Source organism: Callithrix jacchus, chromosome 14 (genome assembly GCF_049354715.1).
Source record: "Callithrix jacchus isolate 240 chromosome 14, calJac240_pri, whole genome shotgun sequence".
Classification (NCBI taxonomy): domain Eukaryota; kingdom Metazoa; phylum Chordata; class Mammalia; order Primates; family Cebidae; genus Callithrix; species Callithrix jacchus.
The window spans coordinates 2304813-2324580 of record NC_133515.1 but is presented as its reverse complement, the minus strand read 5'-3'; the positions used below and the strand labels follow the sequence as shown (position 1 = coordinate 2324580).

Here is a 19768-nt window from a genome sequence, read left to right as displayed (position 1 = left end):
CGGTCCCCACACTCAACTGATTTGACTCTTCTGCCTTAATAAAGCCCACGATTTAATTGTTACATACACCTAAGCCAATAATCTATGTAATATGGCCCTCCTGCCTACTGACAGGTGGCATTGTGATATACCACTGGTCTCCTTTCCAGGTGATATGATTGTCCTCTCCTGCCTAGGTGCTGTTTTCAAAGTGGGTAGTGACATATTGATGAGCTCAGAACTCATGTGATGTGATCCTTCAGCCTGGATTCTGCCCACAGGAAACATTGTGACACATCACTCTTCCCAGCATCATAGTGATGTGAATTTCCTACAAGCACTCAACTTACAAGGGGTGTTGAGGTAAGCAGCAATGGAGGAAGGGTTTACAGTGTGCCTACATAAACTGGTTATAAATAAGGTATAAAAGAAATCAGAAATGATAAACTCTGAAGGCCACAGGAGGCATCTGGGGAAAATGGCCTCTCTATTGCCAGCATGTTCCCAGGTACAGAGTGACCTAAGCTCTAATATTTTAAACACTTAGCCCAATGACATAACACCCTCTTGAAGCACTGGAATGTAACTAGATACATAGGCTGCTTGCTAAGTCTGCTCCCACCAGCTGCATTATCACTTTTATACCAGATAAGCATACACTTTTAGTTCTTGAAAAACTCACATAATCTGCCACTGCTATCATCAATCTTATGTTTGATGCACAGCCTCCCTTTCACTGATTCACCCCACCATTTTTTCTATAGATAAAACTGATTGTATTCAGTAAATATTGTGAAAACCAGAGCTCAGCGTCTTTGTAGCCATCTTTTCACATTGTCCCCCCTGTCCCACTTTATACATTCTTAACTTGTCTTTGTCTCATTTCTTTGTCACCACTGAACTCAAGGTACCCATAGGTGGAGTGTAGGATACCCTGGCACCCTACAGGGGGGATACTAGTATATCCCTGACTCATATTCATATTCAGGTGCTGTGACTCTTTCTCCTGGTTCTGTCCACAGGCAGGATTGTGACATTCACCGAGGTTCAAGTCACAGGAATAATGACTACTGTCATATAACAGCTTGGCCAACACAAGAGATTTTGACTCTTACAGCTAAGCTCAGAACAATCAGTAACGTTCTGGGTCTTCTAATCATATCAAGATTACGAATGATCATGAAACTCATGAATATTCTATAAAATACTTGGGTCTTATAAGAGTCCATTACAGAAGTAAAATTTTGTCTCTCGTTACACCATCCAACAATTGGGATTGTCACTCTCACACATAAACAGAGTCCATAGGTGAGGTTCTGAATCTCACATGTGCAAACAGTTTACAGTTAGTATTGGGATGGTCATACGTGGATCTGGCAACAGGTTGGAAGGTGACTCATTTCTGGACCCAGCTCATAGGCCTGTCAATATCTCTCATGCCTGATCCCAGGTAGTAGAAGAGATGTTGACTGTTGTATCTAGTCTTACATAACAGATAAGATCTTGGGCTTCCGATGTTTCAGAGGTCTCAGAGAATCACAACACTCATGCATACTGTACAATGCCCTGAAGTGGTAAAGATGGTGTTAAAATAGGGCCCAACTCAAAATCCTGATTGTGACTCTTGTATGCACACACAGTCCACAGTTAGAATTAAATGCAAACAGAACCCACTCACGGGGGCCTGGATCTCACTCACAGAAACAGTTCACAGGTGGAATTGAGACTGTCATAACTAAATCCATCCACAAATGGAAGGGTGGCTCATTTATGGACCCAGTTCACAAGCACACTGATGACTCTCATACCTGGACCCAGACATGGTAAGTGTTGACTCTCATGGCTGAACTTAGGGCAACATGCAGGGTCATGGGTTTCTACCATCATGAAGGTCTCAGAGCAGGTTTTCATTCTCGTGCATACTATAGGAAACCCTTAAGTGACACAGAGGGTGCCTTATAAAGGTCCAGGACACAGGTGACATTGTGACTATTCTCTGCACTCAAAACATACAGTGAGAAATGTCATCTTCCCACATGGACACAGCCTATTGTTGAGGTTCTGAATATCACATCTAGATCAGTTTAAAGTTGATATTGTGACCTCTTACACATGGATCCAGCTCACAGGTAGAATGGTGACGTTCATACTAAAACTCAGCACACGTGTGAGGCAGTGATGACTCTTAATTAGACCAGTATGTGCAGGTGAGGTTGGAGCTTTCCTGACTGAATTCTGCCCAGCATTGAGATTGTGATTTGTGTATTTAACACGATTCACAGAAGGTGCTGTCTCTTACACCTAGAGCTTCCTGTAGGTTTGACTTGGACATATAATTTTTTCTCAGCATCAGATTGACTTTACTCCCTTGCATGAATCCTGACAACAGTTGGCATTGTGACATATACCTCACCCAAATACCTAGGTAATATGACTCTCCAACCTGAGTCCTGCCTACAAGGGGCATTGTAATGTGTCTCTGAGCCCATCAACTGGGTGATGAGACTCTATTTTCCTGCCTGTGTCCTGCCTCCAGTAAGGTTTGGAACATAAATCTGGGAATATTACCTAGGTGATATGACTCTCCTCTCATGGCTTGGCCCTGTCAACAGGAGGGATTGTGACATACTGCTGGGTCCAGCACCTAGGTGGTGTGACTCTTTTGACTGGGTTCTGCCTACAGTGGGCGTTGTGACATATCATTGAACCTAGCACAGAGGTGATGTGACTTTTCTGTGTGGGTCCTGCCCATGGAGATATATTAACAGTTCTCTGGGCAAGCATTAAGGTAATGTAACTTTCCTCCCAGAGTTCTGCTCACAGGTGGAGTTGTGACCTATAACTATGCCTAAGCAACAGTCATGATGATGGCTTTCTTACACTGACTAAGCTAATAGGAGAAATTTTGACTCTAATAGCTAAGCTTAGGGCAACAACTATGGTCCTTGGTCTACTCATTGTAAAATGCTCGCAGAAGATTACAGCATTCACATGTATTTTATAAAGTCCTTCACTTGTATAGAGAGTGACATAACAGGACCCAGCACACAGGTGAGATTGCGACTCTCATAGACACATGTAGACAACAATTAGGATTGTCACCTTCATACATAAACAGAGTCCACTGCTGAGAATTTTTTTATTGAATTTTAGGTTTTGGGGTACATGTGCAGACATGCAACACTGCTGAGATTCTAAATCTCATACATGGATGCAGTTCAGAGTTGAAATTTTGACTTTTATATGTGGATCTGGCCTCAGGCTGAATGATGGCTAATTTATGGAACCAGCTCACAGGTCACCTGTATACCAATATCTGCAAGTATCCAAACAAATTTATTTTGCTCCTTTCCAATCCAAGATCTCATTGAATCATGAATTTAGTAAAATGTTACATAGGTATGAACAATAATCTTTGTTTGTGCAATTTTTTTAATACTTGTGGATAACTATCCCAAGTATTGCTTTCTCAATTACCACCATTCAGCCAATACATTATTATTATTATTGTTATTGTTATTATTATTATTATTTTGGATGAAGTTTTGCTATCTTGCCCAGCTGCAGTGCAGTGGTGTGATTCTCCTGCCTCAGCCTCCCGAGTAGCTAGAACTACAGGCATGTGCCACCATGCCCGGCTAATTTTTGTATTATTAATAGAGACAGGGTTTCACTATGTAGGCCCAGGCTGTTCTTGAACTCCTGACCTGGTGATGTACAGACCTCAGCCTCCCAAAGTTCTAGGATTACAGACGTGAGCCAATGTGCCTGGGCCAATATGTTGTTCTTATGTTTTTAATGTAACTGTCTATATTCTTGTCTTTCTTGGTTTCTTTCAACTAAAAAAAAACCGATTCAAAACAACACAACCTTTATCGAATCCAGTCAAAGTTGAAACATTTAGTGATGATGGATAGAAACTCATGGCTGACTCATCAGATTTTTCATAGGTCCTCTCTTTTTCTCCCTGGAACAATTTATATGGTACTAGAAGAATTGGACTAATAAGCAGATGCTGTGGAGTCCTGGTTCCAATCATTCAAATTTTTCTTTGATAAGGTATTCTGACTTAAAATTATTAACTAATAACATATAAAGGTGCTTAAAAGCTCCAGAATAACTATTGTGTTCTGGGAAACCAAACATGTTACTTTTCACAAAATTATCATGGCAAGTGAATCTGTGCAGATGCATTCAGGAGCACTTCATTACTCAAATATAGCTACTGGGGAACAGGTGGGCTAAAATGCTTTATCACTCAAATACAGCTACTAAGGAACAGGTGGGCTAAAAGGCTAACAACATTTTCTAGACTCCAATTCTCCCATTAGTGATACACAGGATGATGTCATAATTTAATGGTAATTCTGCACATCCTCAGGGAAAGACAGGATGTGGCGGCTGTGGTTTCTCCTTCACCCAGTGCCCAGAGATGTCCTGCTGACCCAGTCCCTCCCCAGCCGCTGCTCACAAGAGCAACTCTGCGATGTGCTGCGGGTGGGCTCTGTCGTGGCAGATGCAGCAGGCTCCGAGATCACGCCTAGCAGCAGAGTGGGAGCCTCATTGCTGCTGCTGTTGGGTTCATGGTTCTGTCCTGAAAGCAGAATAAGACATCTTCAATTCCAAGATAAGGCTGCAGCAGCAGCAGCAGCAGCCTCACGGACTGCAAAAGCCACAGTGATCGGAAGGCCGAGGGTAGGGCATCCTGAGGGAGGGACTGCGCAGCTGTAGGATCGGTGGCCAGGCCGGGAGCTGGCACTGAGCAATCACATTAGAGGCCGATGTCAGCTGTCAAGGCCAGATTTCATTCTTTCTAAGGTTGAATCGTATTGCACTGTGTGTATACACCACATTTGGTCTAAACATTTATCCCCGATGGGATAAATCCCATCTTCTACCTGTGTTAAAATAAACAGTACATTATAATTAGCTATAATTACCCTACTCTGTAATGGAACACCAGAATGTATTCTGCCTGTCTAACTGTAACTTTGTAACTGTGACAAATATTTCCCCATTTCTCCATTCCTTCACTTTCTCTAGCCTCTAGTAATGGTAACCATCATTCTACTCTCTACTTCTATGAGATCAACTTTTTAAAATTCCACATCTGAGTGACATCATGTGGTATTTTTCTTTCTGTTACTGGCTTATTTCACTTAACATAATGTCCTCTAAGTTCATCCATGTCAACATAAATGACAGTTTATTCTGTTTTATTAATGAACATTATTTCTGTGTGTGTGTGTGCATGTGTGTGTGTAGCATTTTCTTCATTCATTTGTAGATGGGCACTTATAACTGTTGGTAAGAATTTAAATTGGTATAACTGTTAGGAAAGACAGTGTGGAGGTTTTTCAAGAAGTTACAAATAGAACTACCATATGCATCCACTGGTTATATATGAAAAGAAAATAAAATAAGTATGTTAAAAGGTGGCTAGGAGCAGTTGCTCATGCCTGTAATCTCAGCACTTTGGGAGGCTGAGGCAGGTGGATCACCTGAGTTAGGGAGTTCAAAACCAGCCTGACCAACATAAAGAAAGTCTCTATTAAAAACACAAAATGAGAGAGGTGTAGCTACTTGGGAGACTGAGGTAAAAGAATCCCTTGAAGATAGAAGGCGGAGGTTGTGGTGAGCTGAGATTGCATCATTAGGCTTCAGCCTGGGCAACAAGAGTAAAATCACCTAAAATTAAAAAAATTGCACTCCCATGTTTATTGATGCAGTATTCACAATAACTAAAACCGTTATTTATTTTAAGTATTCCTTAGTTTATCTTTTCTGATGCATTACACTCTAAACTTATTTTCACTTTTGGAAACTTATAGTAACCGATTCTTTGCATGTTGCCTTCCTGTTTATGCAACCTAGGAAACAATTTTTTTTATTTCTTCTCATCTAATTTTTATATAAATAAATATATTTGTATCCTGTGTAATTTTTCTTCTATAAATTATATGACTACATTAATTCTGCTCAGATTTAATTTACTAGTCCTCTCATCAATTCAGTGTATTTTAATATGTCATTTGTATGCTGTGCATTACATTGTTTTACTACATTTCCAATAGTTTACTTTCCATTTGCCTCTTTTCCAAATATGATTTGTCAAACTCATAGTTTTTTTCCACATTATTTTGGTTTCTTATTATTTCATTATATTGGACAAATATTAAATACAAACCTCATATCTGAGTTTTACGTGCCATATAATTTATCTAACGCTTCATGCTAGTAGCTCATCTCCTTGTGTACAACATACTTCATAGTTTCATTCTCACATGTTGAAGAGAGCACACACTGGATGCCTGCAGGCACTTTATCTGTGTTTATTCCATTTGCCTTGTCAGAAGCTGAACAATTCACATAAATTTAACATCTTTGTGATCAGATGCATCCGAATGGAGCACTGGCCTCTCAGGTTGATATTTCTCTCAACCATTACCTTTATTTACTTCTGATCCTGAGAAGTTTTCATCATTTTTTAAACTATATTAGGCATTTTGTAAATTCTTGTGACTTCTTGGTGATTTTATTATCTGCATTAAGTTTTTGAAACATGTTATTTTTCTGAAAAGCAGAAATGTCAACAATTGCATGCATGAGTAAAATATTTGATCTACAATTTCTATGTCATAGAACACTACATCATGAGAAATCCCAAGTTTCTTCATCTGAAATACTGGTAGCTTCAAGAAACCACATTGTAATACTTGGTAAAATGTGTTTACTTTTTTATCATTGGAAAATTAATTAGGTACTACGTACAAATTTCAAAAATACTTCACTGCAGTAAATAGTATATGGTATGAATTATTGTTTTATTTAACATATAATAAACATGGGTAAAACGATTTATATGAATTCAGATCTTTTGACTTCAATTGCTGTTCTACTTTATTAGCACTTCCCTAACTCCATAAAATGTAAAATTTGAATTTTTGTTTAATCCAGAATTTAGTGAAAATGTTTTTTTTTAATGTGATAATGTTACTATTGCAGTTGAGGATATTTTCAATAAATATCTTAAACTTGAGGCCCTAAGTATTTCTTCTGTACTAGATATCAGATTTCTCTGGCACAACTCCATTACTTGTGATAACATTTATGGAATCTGAAAATGTCAGGACACCATTTCAACACTGTACCCAGTTGTTGATATCAAATATCTTGTTAGCTATGAAACAAACCAAATATAAACGTTGAATATCTAGTACAAATAAACAGAATCTTCACAGAAAACAACAATAACTGACTAATTTTCTACAATATGTCACCTATTCATTAGTTCTTCAGTAATACCATTTATGCTATTTCAAGTACAAGAGGTTCTTTATCTAGGTTATAAAAGGCATCAACAATGATGCATAAAGTCAGATTTATTTTTATAAACTTTTGATGCTTCTTTTGCTGTGCATCTTACTGTGAATATAGGGAGATGAAGACAAATATACATTTAAGTCAATAGTGGGCACATGAGTTTTACTCATATGGTTCTTTGCTTATATGGATGTTGTAAATAACAAGATACAATCATGAAGTTTGATAAACTCATCTGTACCTTGTGAATTTTAGTCCACTTAGTGTAAAACTTGATTCAGTCACTATTTGTTGGTTTAAACAATGATTTTAAAAGCTGCAAACAAAACTTTATTACACATTTCTGAATCAGGGAGTGGTAAACTGTGATAGTTTCCCTTTGCCACAGACTGTTTTGTGAAGAAAAGTTCTGCATAATATAAAATAAATAAGAGTTTCCAAACTATTTTTTAGAAAGCTTGAAATTTTTTCTACAATTAACCTTCTCTCTAGAGTCGCCTTTAATCAGGGCTTGGTCCCTGTGTCATCTTTTTAAGGTTTAGTTTCTGGAAAATATTCAGCAAACCTCTCCAATGCTTTGTCCAAGTTTGTTTTTGCTTTGAAGAAGGCAAACATCTTCAGCTGAAGTTGGATGCCTGTCCCCAAGCTGTGTCTCTTGAAGCTAAAGCTGATTGAAGTTCTCATTTCTCCACCATCCTTCCCCAGGCCATCTTTTTTCCAAACAATCTACTTCAACATTTTCTGACCTTTGTTGCTGTCAGTAATTTCAGAATAAACAGATGCAGGAGCGTCATCTCTTGGGAAAGTTTCTTCACTTCTGATCTACTCCCTACGTTTTCCAGCTCCATCTGTATATTTTAGATGGTTCAATGTCTATTCATCCATCTCAAAATATGTATTTTGAGAACCATATTTTACTTGTACTTTCTTTAATTATTTTCTTATTTCCAACTCTTTTTTCTCCTTACTTTGTGTTGAACCAATAAGCAATTTGTTTTTCTTATCAAAACAAAGGTGAGCTCTAACCTGCTGCAGTTCACAGCCATCACAGCTATCACTGCCAGGGCGAATGTGAAAGGGTAACACAGGCTCTCCAAGTTTTACTTCCTGTCTATGCTCAAGGACACAAAGATCGCACTTAATTTTGAGCTAAACAATTTCCATTAACAATTGTTCAATTTTGACTGCCTTGATCTACAAGGACATAACATGTAAGTCATGGTTAAAGTAAATTTCTGAATAAAACTTACTGACACCAACTTCAGGGATTCAAAGAGTATGCTTCAGATTATGTTCTCATCTAATTATACCACAGCTTTTACAACGGTAATGATAAAAAGTGATGCTGTCTGCAAACGGGTGATCTAGTGGCAATTACTCTAATACACAGAGGCCAATTATTTTTTTTTCATTTTCCTCCTCAGTATCTTCTGCAGTGACATAGCCTTCACTGATAATGTGAAGAGGGACGATGCTATGGCCATAAAGGATGCCTGTGGAGCCAGAGCGATGGGAGTGCATGCGGTGAAAGGCAGTCTTGCCCAGGCTGGCTGCCGTGGTCCTCTTCAGGATGCCCTGGCACATATTTTCTGGAGCCAAACGGGGCTGTGGACAATGATCAAGGGGACACCTTATGTCCTAGCTTGATCTGTGTGACCTGAAAACTGAAAAAATCCTTGGAAAGATTACATCTTCCCCAGCTACAGGAACAGTGGGAGGAGCGTCAGAGTAGTCAAGTGGCCTGAAGCACTCTGCCGTTCTCAGGTTAAGCCAGAAACAGTGGCCAAGAGAGTTGTAAATAAAACTTGCCTGTGGCTGGATATTACCTACTGATTACTCTTATTTTTATTCCATGTTTATTGAGCTATGATTTGTATATTGAAAAGTGTATATATTTAGGGTGTACAATAGAGTGCTTAGATGTGTATACATCTTTAAATTATCTCAATAAAGCTAGTAAACATATCTATGCCTTCACACAGTTGCTTTATACTTTTCTATGTGTGTGGTGAGAGAACATAAGATCAATTTTTGTAACAAGTCTGAAGTACAATTATTATTAACTATAGTCACTATTCTGCACATTACACCTCCAGCAGTTTTTTAATTATATAACTGAAGATGTGCACCCCTTGATGAGTATCTCCCCAGGTTTCCCCACTCCCTAGCCCATGGAAACTACCTTTGTAGTCTATCTCTTTTCTTTCTTTTTTTTCAGGATTCCACACACAAATGAGATTGTGCAGTATTTTTCTTTCTTCATTTCACTTAGCATAATCTCTTCAAGGTTCATAAATATTGTTGTAAATAAGACTTTCACTATTAAAGATGAAATTATCTTTCTCACATGGTTTATTCATTTATATGTATTAGAGGAGTGCAGATGCCCTTACCGATACTGATTTCATGTCCTTTGGCTATATACTCTGAATTGAGATTAGTGGCACTTACAGTTTAAAAATTTTAATGAAACTCCATACTTTTTTTTAAATTATGGCTGCACCAGTGGACATGCTCAGCAACAGTGTACAAATATTCTCTTTCCTCTGCACCCTAACACTTTTTATCTTTGTATGTTTTGATAATAATTCTCCTTAACCCCACAATAAGGTGACATCTCAAGCTGACTTTGATTTCAATTACTCTGATGGTTCGTGATGTTGGGCATCTTTTTATCTAGGGGCCATTCGTATGTCTTTGGAAAAATGACTATTTAGATGTTTTGCCCAATTAATAAGGAAATTGGTTTTTGTTTTGTTCTACTGTGCATTTTTTGTATTGCTTCATATTACATATATTTTGGATAGTAACATATTATTCTACATATGGTTTACAAATATGTTATTCCATCCAATATATTGCCTTTATATTTTGCTGATTTTTTTCTTTAGTGTGCAGAAACTTTTTACTTTGATATAGTTTCACTTTTTTATTTTTGCTTTTGTTGCTTGTGTTCTATGTGTAGAATCCAAAAAATCATTGCCATGTCCAGTGTCGAACAGCTTTTTCCCTATTTAATTTTTAGGGGATTCATGATTTCAATTCTTATGTTTAAGTCTTCATTTTAAAGTCATTTTTGTGATGATATGAGAAAGGTTTGCTTTTTGTAAGTGCATATCTAGTTTTTTCTACACTATTTCTTGATGTGTCTATCTTTTCCTAATTTTGTGAAATCAGGTGACTGTATGTGTGAGTTTATTTCTGGGTTCACTATTCTGTTCTATTGGTTTTTATATAGGTTCTATACTATTTTGATGACTATCACTTTGTAATATAGTTTGAAAGCAGAAAGTTTGAGGCTTTAAGTCTTTTTGTTCTTCTTATTATTTGGCTATATGGGGTCTTTTTGTGACTCCATACTAATTTTACAATTGTTCTACATTATCTTAACACTATTCAAATTTTGATTAAAAATATTTAATCTGTAGATTACTTTGTGTAGTAGATATTTTAACAATATTAATTTTTAGAATCAATGAACACAGGATATATTTCCAATTTTCTAATCTTTATTTTTTTTAATCAACATTTGTAGTTTTCAGCATGCAGATCTTTAATATTCTTGGTTAAGCTTATTCTATTTAATAAATTAAGTATTTTATTCTACTTGATAACATCGTAAATGAAATAGTTTTCTTAATCCCTTTTCAGATTTTATGTTGTTATTGTGTTAAAATACCACTGATTTTCCTGTTAAGGTATCTTGCAACTTTACTGAATTAGCTTGTTAGCTATAACAGAGTTTAGTTGTTGGTGGCGATGGTAAAATGGTGGGTATTCTTAACCCTAGTTATACTTTAAGTTGATGATGGTTATTATTATTTTATAATTTTAAAAATATAACCAGATAGGTTTCTGCTGTCAGAAATTCAGTGCAATTTAAATGTTCCGTTTTTTCTTTTTTTGGGATTGAGTCTAGCACTGTCACCTGGGGTAAAGTGTAATGGTGCAATTTTGGCTCACTGCAACCTCTGCCTCCCAGATTCAAGCAATTCTGTCTCAGCCTCCTGAGTAGTTGGAATAACAGTCAATCGCCATCATGCCTGGTTAATTGTTTTAGTAACAATGCCAGCTTTTGACTGTCTTTGGGTGTGAAATTCCTAGAACAACAAGAGTAAACAGTGTTCATTTCTAGAGGTGAAAATATGGTTGGCTGGTTGTGCATATGTAAGTAACTATCTCACCTGTGCTGAGTCCTGTTATGACACTCTTTTTACCAACTGAGGGCATTGTAAGGTATGTGTAAAAGTCACAATACTTTCTGAGACCCACATGCTTACATGGACCCACAATTTTATTTATTTCATTAAGCCCAGACAGAGACAACATCTCCTTTATTGGCTGTGTCCAGGTATAAAATTCATCACTGTCCTTGTGAAGGGGGTCCAGGAATTAGTTATCACCTTGCTTGTGAGTAAATCCATATACAACAGTCAGAATTTCAACTGTGGACTGCATTCATGAAAGACTCAGGGCCTCAGCAGTGGGCAGTGTCCATATGTAAGGGTGACAAACTTAACTTTTGACCAGATGTGCATGTGAGTCACAATTTAAATTGTGTGGTGAGCCTTATTTTGAGATATTCTGTACCACCTAAGAGAAATATACCATATGCTAGCGTTTCATAGTCCTCTGATATTTCTAGGCAGAAAACCCAGGACAATATCCATTGCCCCAAGCCTAGCCATAGTCAACATTTTCTTTTTGCTTGGTCTAGGTACAACAGTCAACACCATGCTTGTGACCTGGTTCCAGAAATTAGTCACCATTCAGCCTGCTGTCAGTCACAGTTCCAACTGTGGTCTGCACTCATATGTGAAGGTGACAATCCTAGGCCAAAAGGAACAGTCAAGAAAGAACAGTCACATCTACTAGGTGCTGGGCCCAGTAATATGTCACAATCCCCCAGGTAAGCAGGTCCAAGGCAAGAGAGATGGGTCATATTACCTATGTGATGGGCCAGTAAATATGTCACAATCCCCCTTGTGGGCTAAATTCAGGCAGGAGAGGAATGTCACATCACCGAGGTGATTTCTGTGTAAATATTTTAAAATTCCCTCTGAGAGAATGACCCAGGCAGAAAAGTCATATCACTGAAGTGCTTGGCCTAGGTAAGTGTCACAATCCAAATACCTTACTAGACCCAGGAAGAAGAGTAAAATTAATCAGGTACTTGGCAAAGGCATATGTCAAAATTACACCCACAGAAAGATCCAGAGATCAGAGTCACAAAAGTGCAATTGGGCTGGCTCCAAATACAACAGTCAACACCTCTTATGAGTTCTGTCCATGTACCCGAGTCATAATCTCAACTGGATCTGTGCAAGAAAGCCTTATCCTCATGTGCCAACAGTGTTGTAGTAGGAAAGACACAACTTCACAGGGGTGTTTAATCTTGATACAAAAGTCATCTTCTTACCTGTGGTCTGAAATCCATATGAGAGTCACAGTTTCAACTTTCATTTTTTTCCAGGTGTTATATTCAGAACCTCAAAAATGAGCTGTGTTTATGTAGGAGGGTGATTATCCTGTCATGAGTGTGCAGACAAGAGTCACAATTTTATCTGTGTGATAGACCCTGTTTCAAAACTTTCTTTGCCACCTGCAGGCATTATACAATATGCTTGAGTGTTGTGGGACTCTGCAACCTTTGTACAAGTAAGAAACCCAGGACATTACCTGTCACCCTAAGCCTAGCTACTAAAGTCAACATCTCTTCTATTAGATAGGTCCAGGTATTAGAGTCACAATTGTGCCTGTGAACTAGGTCCAGAATTGAGTCACCATTCTATGTTTGACCAGATTTACATATGGTAGCCACAATTGCAACTGTGGACTTAATCTGCATGTGAGATTCATGAGCTCACTAGTGGGCTCCATTTATGTATAATGGTGACAATACTAACTTTCTACAGGTTGTGCTTATGAGAGTCACAATAGCACCTGTGTTCTGATTTGTATTATGATACTCTCTGTACAACCCAAGGGCTTCACAATGTATGTGTGTTTGTCAGAGCCTTCTGTAACCTTTCTAAAAGTAGCTGACCAGAATTCTACCTTCTGCCCTAAACCTACCTATGAGAGTCAAAATCTCTCCAATTGGGTGACTCCACATCTGAGAGACATTATCATGACTGTGTGCTGGGCCTAGGTATAAGTTATAATTCTACCTGTGCATGAAAAGAGACAAGAGGGCCACATTACCTGGGTGCTGGGCCAGAGGTTTTTCACAAATGTCTATGTTGGCAGGTCCCCCAAAAATGTTACATCACCTGGATGTTAGGCTCAGTAATATATCAGAATGCCCAGTGTAGGCAGGACACAGGCTGGAGAATCACATTACCTGGGTGCTGGGCCCAGTATTATTCCAAAGTTTTTTATGGAAGCAGGGCACAGCCAGCCAAAAAGAGTCACCCTATTTAGGTGCTGGGATCAGTAATATGTCACATTTTTTTCTGTTAACAAGAAGCAGTAAATCGAGGAGAGTCATATTCCGAAGTAGTGGGCCCAATGATATGTCAAAATCCACAGTGCAGGCAGAGCATAGGAAGGGAAGTGAGTCACATTACTTATGTTGATGGGCCAAGAGACATGTCACAAAATCCACTGTGGGAAAAGTGTAGGCAGGAGGGTCACATCACCCAGGGGCTTGGCCCAGGTATATGTCAGAAGCTTAACTCCCAGTTGATGGCTAGGCTTCCACAAGCGAGTAAAGTCAATCAGATGCTTGGCAAAAGTACATTGTACTATTACACCTGCAGGTATGTCTAGGAATGAGATTCACAATCCTGAAAATTTCCAGGCTTCAGATAGGAGTGTCAGTGTCTTTGGTGAGTTGTGCCCAAGTATGTAAGACAGAATCTCAGCGGTGGAGTTGATCCAGCCTCAACTCCAGCTGAAAACAGTGTCCCAGTGTGGTAGCCATATTCTCACAGTTGTGTTGAATCTTGGTTTGAAAGTCACTATTCTACCTGTGGATCAGATCAACATATGAGAGTCACAATTCCACTTTCAACTTCCTTCAGATGTGACATTGAGAACCTCAGCAGTGGGGCATGTTGATGTGAGAGGGTGACAACTCTTTCTGTTTGCTGAGTGTACATACAAGGGTAACAATCTCACCTGTATGCTAGGCCATGTTAACACACTCTCTGTACCAGAAAGTTTGAGAGTTTCAGAGTTTCAATCTGCTCTGAGACTTTTGTGGTGGTATAATCCCATGGTGCTATCCATTGCCTTAAAGGCAGGCATGAGAGTCGGTATTTCCTTTTTGACTGGTTCAGATATGAAAGTCATTACCATGCCTGTGAGCTGAGTTCAGAAATATTATTTGTCACCATCTTATTTGTGGCTGGATGCACATATGGCAGGCATAATTCCGGCTGTAGACTGTGCCTACAGGTAAGATTCAGGGTCTGAACAGTGGGCTCTGTCCATGTGTGAGGGTGACAATCCCATCAGCTGGGTGTATGTAGGAGTGTAACATTCTTATCCTGTGTTGGGTCCTGTTATGACACTCTCTGTACAACCCAAGTGCTTTATATAACATCTGTGAGTGTCATAATTTTCTGTGAACTTTGTATAAGTAGAAGACCCTGGATGAGTAAAAATCTCTCACATTTTCTTGGTCCAGTCATGAAAGTCATTACCGTACCTGTGTTTTAGGCTTAGATACATGTCACAATTTTAACTCTGAGCAGAGACCAGGAAGAAGAGCCATGTCATCTAGGGGCTGAGTCCAGCAATATGTTGAAATCCTCCCTCAGAGCAGGGCCCTGTTCTAGCAGAAGACTTACATCACCTAAGTGCTTGGCCCATGTATGTGTAACAATTCAGTCTGCATGCATCCTGGGCCTACAAATGCGAGTCAAATCACTCAGATGTAAGGCAAATGTATATGTCACAGTTACACCTTTAAGAAAATCCAAAAATAAGATTTATAATTTGGGACTTGTCTCATCTTCAGGTATAAGTCAATATCTCCAGCGAGTTGGGTCTCAATACATGCATCACAATCTTAATGGTTGACTTCATTCATGTAGGGGATCTCCAATCACACCTGCAAATTGTGTCTTGGTAGAAAAATCACAGCCTAACAGGTGTGCTTAATTCTGGTCTGAAAGTGCAGCCAATCTGTGGACTGCATTTACACATTGGAGTCACAATTCTATCTTCTGTCTTCAGTTTTGAGATTCACGACCTGTGTGCTGGACCCTATTGTGACACTCTGGGCCCCTGGAGGACTTTATACAATATGCATGAGAGCTGAAGTTCACTTGGAGACCTTTATTCTGGTACAGAACCACAATCTTATTTGATTCCCTATTTTGCGGGATAAGTGTCAACATCTTTCTCGTTGGCTAGGTCCAGATATAAAATGTGTCATCATGCCTGTGAGCTGGATCCAAACATAGGTCACAATCCTGCTTGTGAACAGTGACAAGGCAGAAGAGTCACATCACCTGGGTGCTTGTCTAGAAATACATAATTTTATCTCCTGTGGGAAAGGGTCAGGTAGAAGAGTCATATCCCTTTGGTGCTGAGCCAGGTGAAAATGTTACAATACCCTCTGTAAGTGGGACCCAGGCAGAAGAGGAGAACCACCTCACTTTGCTGCTGGTACCATGGATATGTCACAACTTCCCATGTGATGATGATCAGGCAGGATAGGAGTCACATTACCTAGATGCTGAGTCCAGCAGTATGTAAAAATATCCCCTCAGGGCAGGGCTCAGGCAAAAGTGTCACATCACTCCGGTGCATCCTCCAGGCATATGTTACAGTCCCACCTAAGGGCAGCACTTGGGCACAAGAGGAGAGTTATACAAACTAAGATATGAAATCAGAAATATGGTACAATGCCTCCTGTGGGCAGGGCCCAGGCAGGAGTGTCACATCATGTGGAAGCGGGATCCAGCAATATGTACAATCCCCACTGGGGCAGTGGCCAGGGAACAGAAATGGGCCACATCACAAAGTGATGGGCCCAGCTAGATATCACAATTTCCTTTGAGGTCAGCACAAAAGAGGAAGTGTTACATCTCCTAGGTGCTTGTGTTAGGTGTATGTCACAATTCTATATGTGAGATTGGCTCAGGCAAAAGAGGCAAATTATTCAGGTGCTTGGTAAAGGTACATGTCAAGATCACACCTGTGGGTGTGGACTGGAAAACATGTTGCATCACCTGGGTGCTGAACCAAGAATAAGTCAAAATTCTTTCAGAACTTAAGCAGAAGAATAACATCACCTGGGTGCTCAGTGCAGTAAAATGTCACAATTGCCCTTGTGGGCTGGGCCTAGGTAAGAAGGAGACTAACAAGACATAGGTACTGGGTGAATGAATATGTCACAATTCTCCTAGTAGGCAAAACTCAGTCAAAAGTGTCATAGCATTTGTGTGTTAGACTTAGAGATATGTCACCATGCCCTCTGTTGGCAGATCCCAGAAAACAGATCACATCTCAGGTCAGGCTGGAGACTCGACAATGACTCTCTGTGATGGAGGGCTCCTGCTTCCACAAGTCTCAGGAACCCATCCCTCAGGGCAGCAGTGGGGGCCGCTAAGAGGAGAACTGGCTTGTGCCTGCACATTGGCTAGGACTACTCACACTCCACTCCTGAAAGTCAGGATACAACCTTTTTGAAAAATGGCAGTAGTGGCCTGGCATGGTGGATCACACTTGTAATCCCAGCACTTTGTGAGGATGAGGTGGGCGGATCATGAGGTCAGGAGATTGAGACCATCCTCCCATCCTGGTGAAACCCTGTCTCCACTAAATTGCAAAATATTAGCTGGGTGTGGTGGTGTGTACCTGTAATCCCAGCTACTTGGGGAGGCTGAGGCATGAAAGTCACTTAAACCCAGGAGATGAGGTTACAGAGAGCTAAGGTCACACCACAGCACTCCAGCGTGGCGACACTGTGAGAAATATGATGGCCCAAGTGGGGATGTGGTGATAAGGGAAGGTAGGGGAAAAAAGACTGTGCAAGACCCAGGGCTGGACAACTAAGAGTCCTGTGCTAAGGACCTCCTTGAGCCATCTCCCGGTTTGGTTTCTGGTGGAGAAGGAGCTTCAGGGTGCTGGCTGGGATCTGCAGACTCCTCTACGGATCCAATTTTGGATTCCACTGGGTCAAAAGGGATGGTGTTACAATATGGTGAGGTGGGGAGGACCTCACTGGAGAACAGAAAGATTCCATGTAACTCAAGACATGGTGTCAGCTGAAAATTCACTGATCCATGAGCCCACTTCTTCCTTCCTCCTCCCATGACAGAGAAATGGCCTGCCCCAGTCTCCAAAGCCCAGGTGCTCCCGCATCTCAACACTCCTTCCCGAGACACATGCAAACAGGCATACGGGTGAGTCTGAGGTAAAGCAAATGTCACCAGACGTGGCACTGGCTTCCCACAAGAAAATATGGAGATAGTGAGGTCAATAATGTCCAGGCATGTGCCCAGGGGGCAGTGGAGACCCCCCCAAAGAAAGCCAAGGAAAACTGAAGCACACCTGGGAATGAGGAGAGGGCCTGTGCCAGAGTTAAAGCCAAATTCAGCGACACCTGCCAGAGGAGCAGAGAGGTTTGTGCAAAGAACACCCTACCCCAGCAATGCAACAACTATGTAGCCCTGAGGCAACCTCCCCTGCACCCCACTAGAACAGTCTCTTTGGCTCCCTGACTTCTTTGGCACCCAAAAGATTAAATAGTGGGGGGAAGTCCGACCCAGGAGCAGAGGAAGCAGATGTGCTTCAAGAATGAGACAGAAAATCTCCTGTGGGCAGGGCCCAGGCAGGAGAGTCACATCATGTGGGAGCAGGGTCCAGGGGTATATGCAATCCCCACTGGCAACACCCCCTTCCCAAGAAGGCAAAGGCCCACCATGGTCATCTACTGCACATCCTAAATAGAACATGCAACCATCAGGTGGGACATGGAGACCAAAGGAGCTTCCATATCTGAGACACTTATGAAGACCAGAGCTCCAGGATCATCATGGCTACGCAATCTATAGAAATAGGTTTGGAGAGAAAAACAGTCATTAAACAGATCTTTAAAAAGTTTCAACCTGATGAACTCAAAAGTGTTATTTCTTGAAGACATTCAGTTAGACCAAGGAGGATCTAGAACCCTCAGATACATGGCAGACAGCAAGAGGGAGGACCGAACAGAGGCCAGATCCCAGGCAGAATACAGCACAATACCACTGCCATGGCATCCAGGAAGAAGGACTGCCCAATGGGTGACTGGCCTGAAAGGCCAGCATTTGAGTAACAGAGATGCTTGCCACGTCCTGCTCCTGACTTCTTCTCCAAGCCTGTGTCACCGTGGGGCAACATTTCTCAATGAGAGAAGAGGGTTGGAGGAGTAAGAACCATCTAGAACCACCTACTCTGACCTCAGTCTGCATCCCTCCTGCAAGAGGACAATGAGCTCCTGAGAGGCTTTTGTCCCTAGGTGTGGTGTGCCAGTTTTGATCTTAAAAAAGAGGTTGCTCACAAGGGGGAGGAGATTTCAACCCCTGCGTGTCTGAGGCAGCTCCCCAGGTGGCCCAAGCTTTCACAAACCCAAATTTGAACAGCCAGAAAAATGACAACCAGCCAAATGACCCAGGAAGAGATGGCGTGGGGAGAGAGAGAGAGACAGGAATAGAGAGAGAAGAGAGAAAGAGAGAGACACACACACAGACATACAGCAGTGGCACAGAAGCACCCACCCCCATGCATCCCCGGAGGCTTCCGGGTTCCAGGCTGTGCTCTCCGGGAGAATGACCCTCAGGTCAGCGAGCACCAATGGGCACAGGCAGACCTCTCCTCAAGATCACAGGGGTCATGACTTTTGGGGAGACTCACCCACACACCGTCTGGGCCTGCCTGAGGCTGAGATCCCGCTCTCTGAAACTCCACCTGAGGTTTCTTCATCCCTGTCACTTTCCGCCACCCCTGGCATTTTCCTGGCATCCAGGAAACCTCCTGCCGACCCCCTGGAGAGGTCAGGTGGGAGCCTCGACACCGACCCACTGTTGCTTCCTGCTTCACCTGCTTTACCAAGCCTCAGTGTCCCATCTCCCAGGAGATGGGGGGGGTCACTGTGACGCGCGAATCCGCATGTCCCTCGCGCATGCGCATTGGCTAGGCCAACTGGCGCTTTAATTCTGGAAGTCAGACTGTGGCCCCTTTCAAAAATGCCGCGGTGCTGAGGCAGCGGAGTATACAGCAGGCAAGGCAGCGGTGTATGAGGACGGGGGAGGGCAGGGTGAGGCGTGGGAGAAGGGGCTATGCTAGATCCAGGCCCAGACCCCTGGGCCTCCTGTCTTCAGGACCTCCTTGAGCCGCCTTCTGGTTTGGTTTCAGTGGAGGAGGAGCTTCAGCGCGCTGGCTGGGATCTCCAGACTCCTCTGCCGATCTGATGGAGGATCCCACTGGGTCAGCAGTAATGGGGTGACAGTCTGATGAGGTGGGGAGGGAC

The 19768-nt window shown here is 41.4% G+C and overlaps 1 long non-coding RNA gene and 1 pseudogene across 1 annotated transcript; both read right to left on the bottom strand.

Moving 5' to 3' along the window:
• Window positions 1-3810: 3810 nt before the first annotated feature.
• Window positions 3811-19364, bottom strand: LOC144579127 (uncharacterized). Its single transcript, XR_013526040.1, has 3 exons — window positions 19153-19364; window positions 12722-16103; window positions 3811-4573 (listed from the first exon to the last, which is right to left on the bottom strand). It is a non-coding gene; the product is annotated as an uncharacterized LOC144579127 (long non-coding RNA).
• Window positions 6807-9710, bottom strand: LOC144579361 (angiogenic factor with G patch and FHA domains 1 pseudogene; annotated as a pseudogene).
• Window positions 19365-19768: the final 404 nt, after the last annotated feature.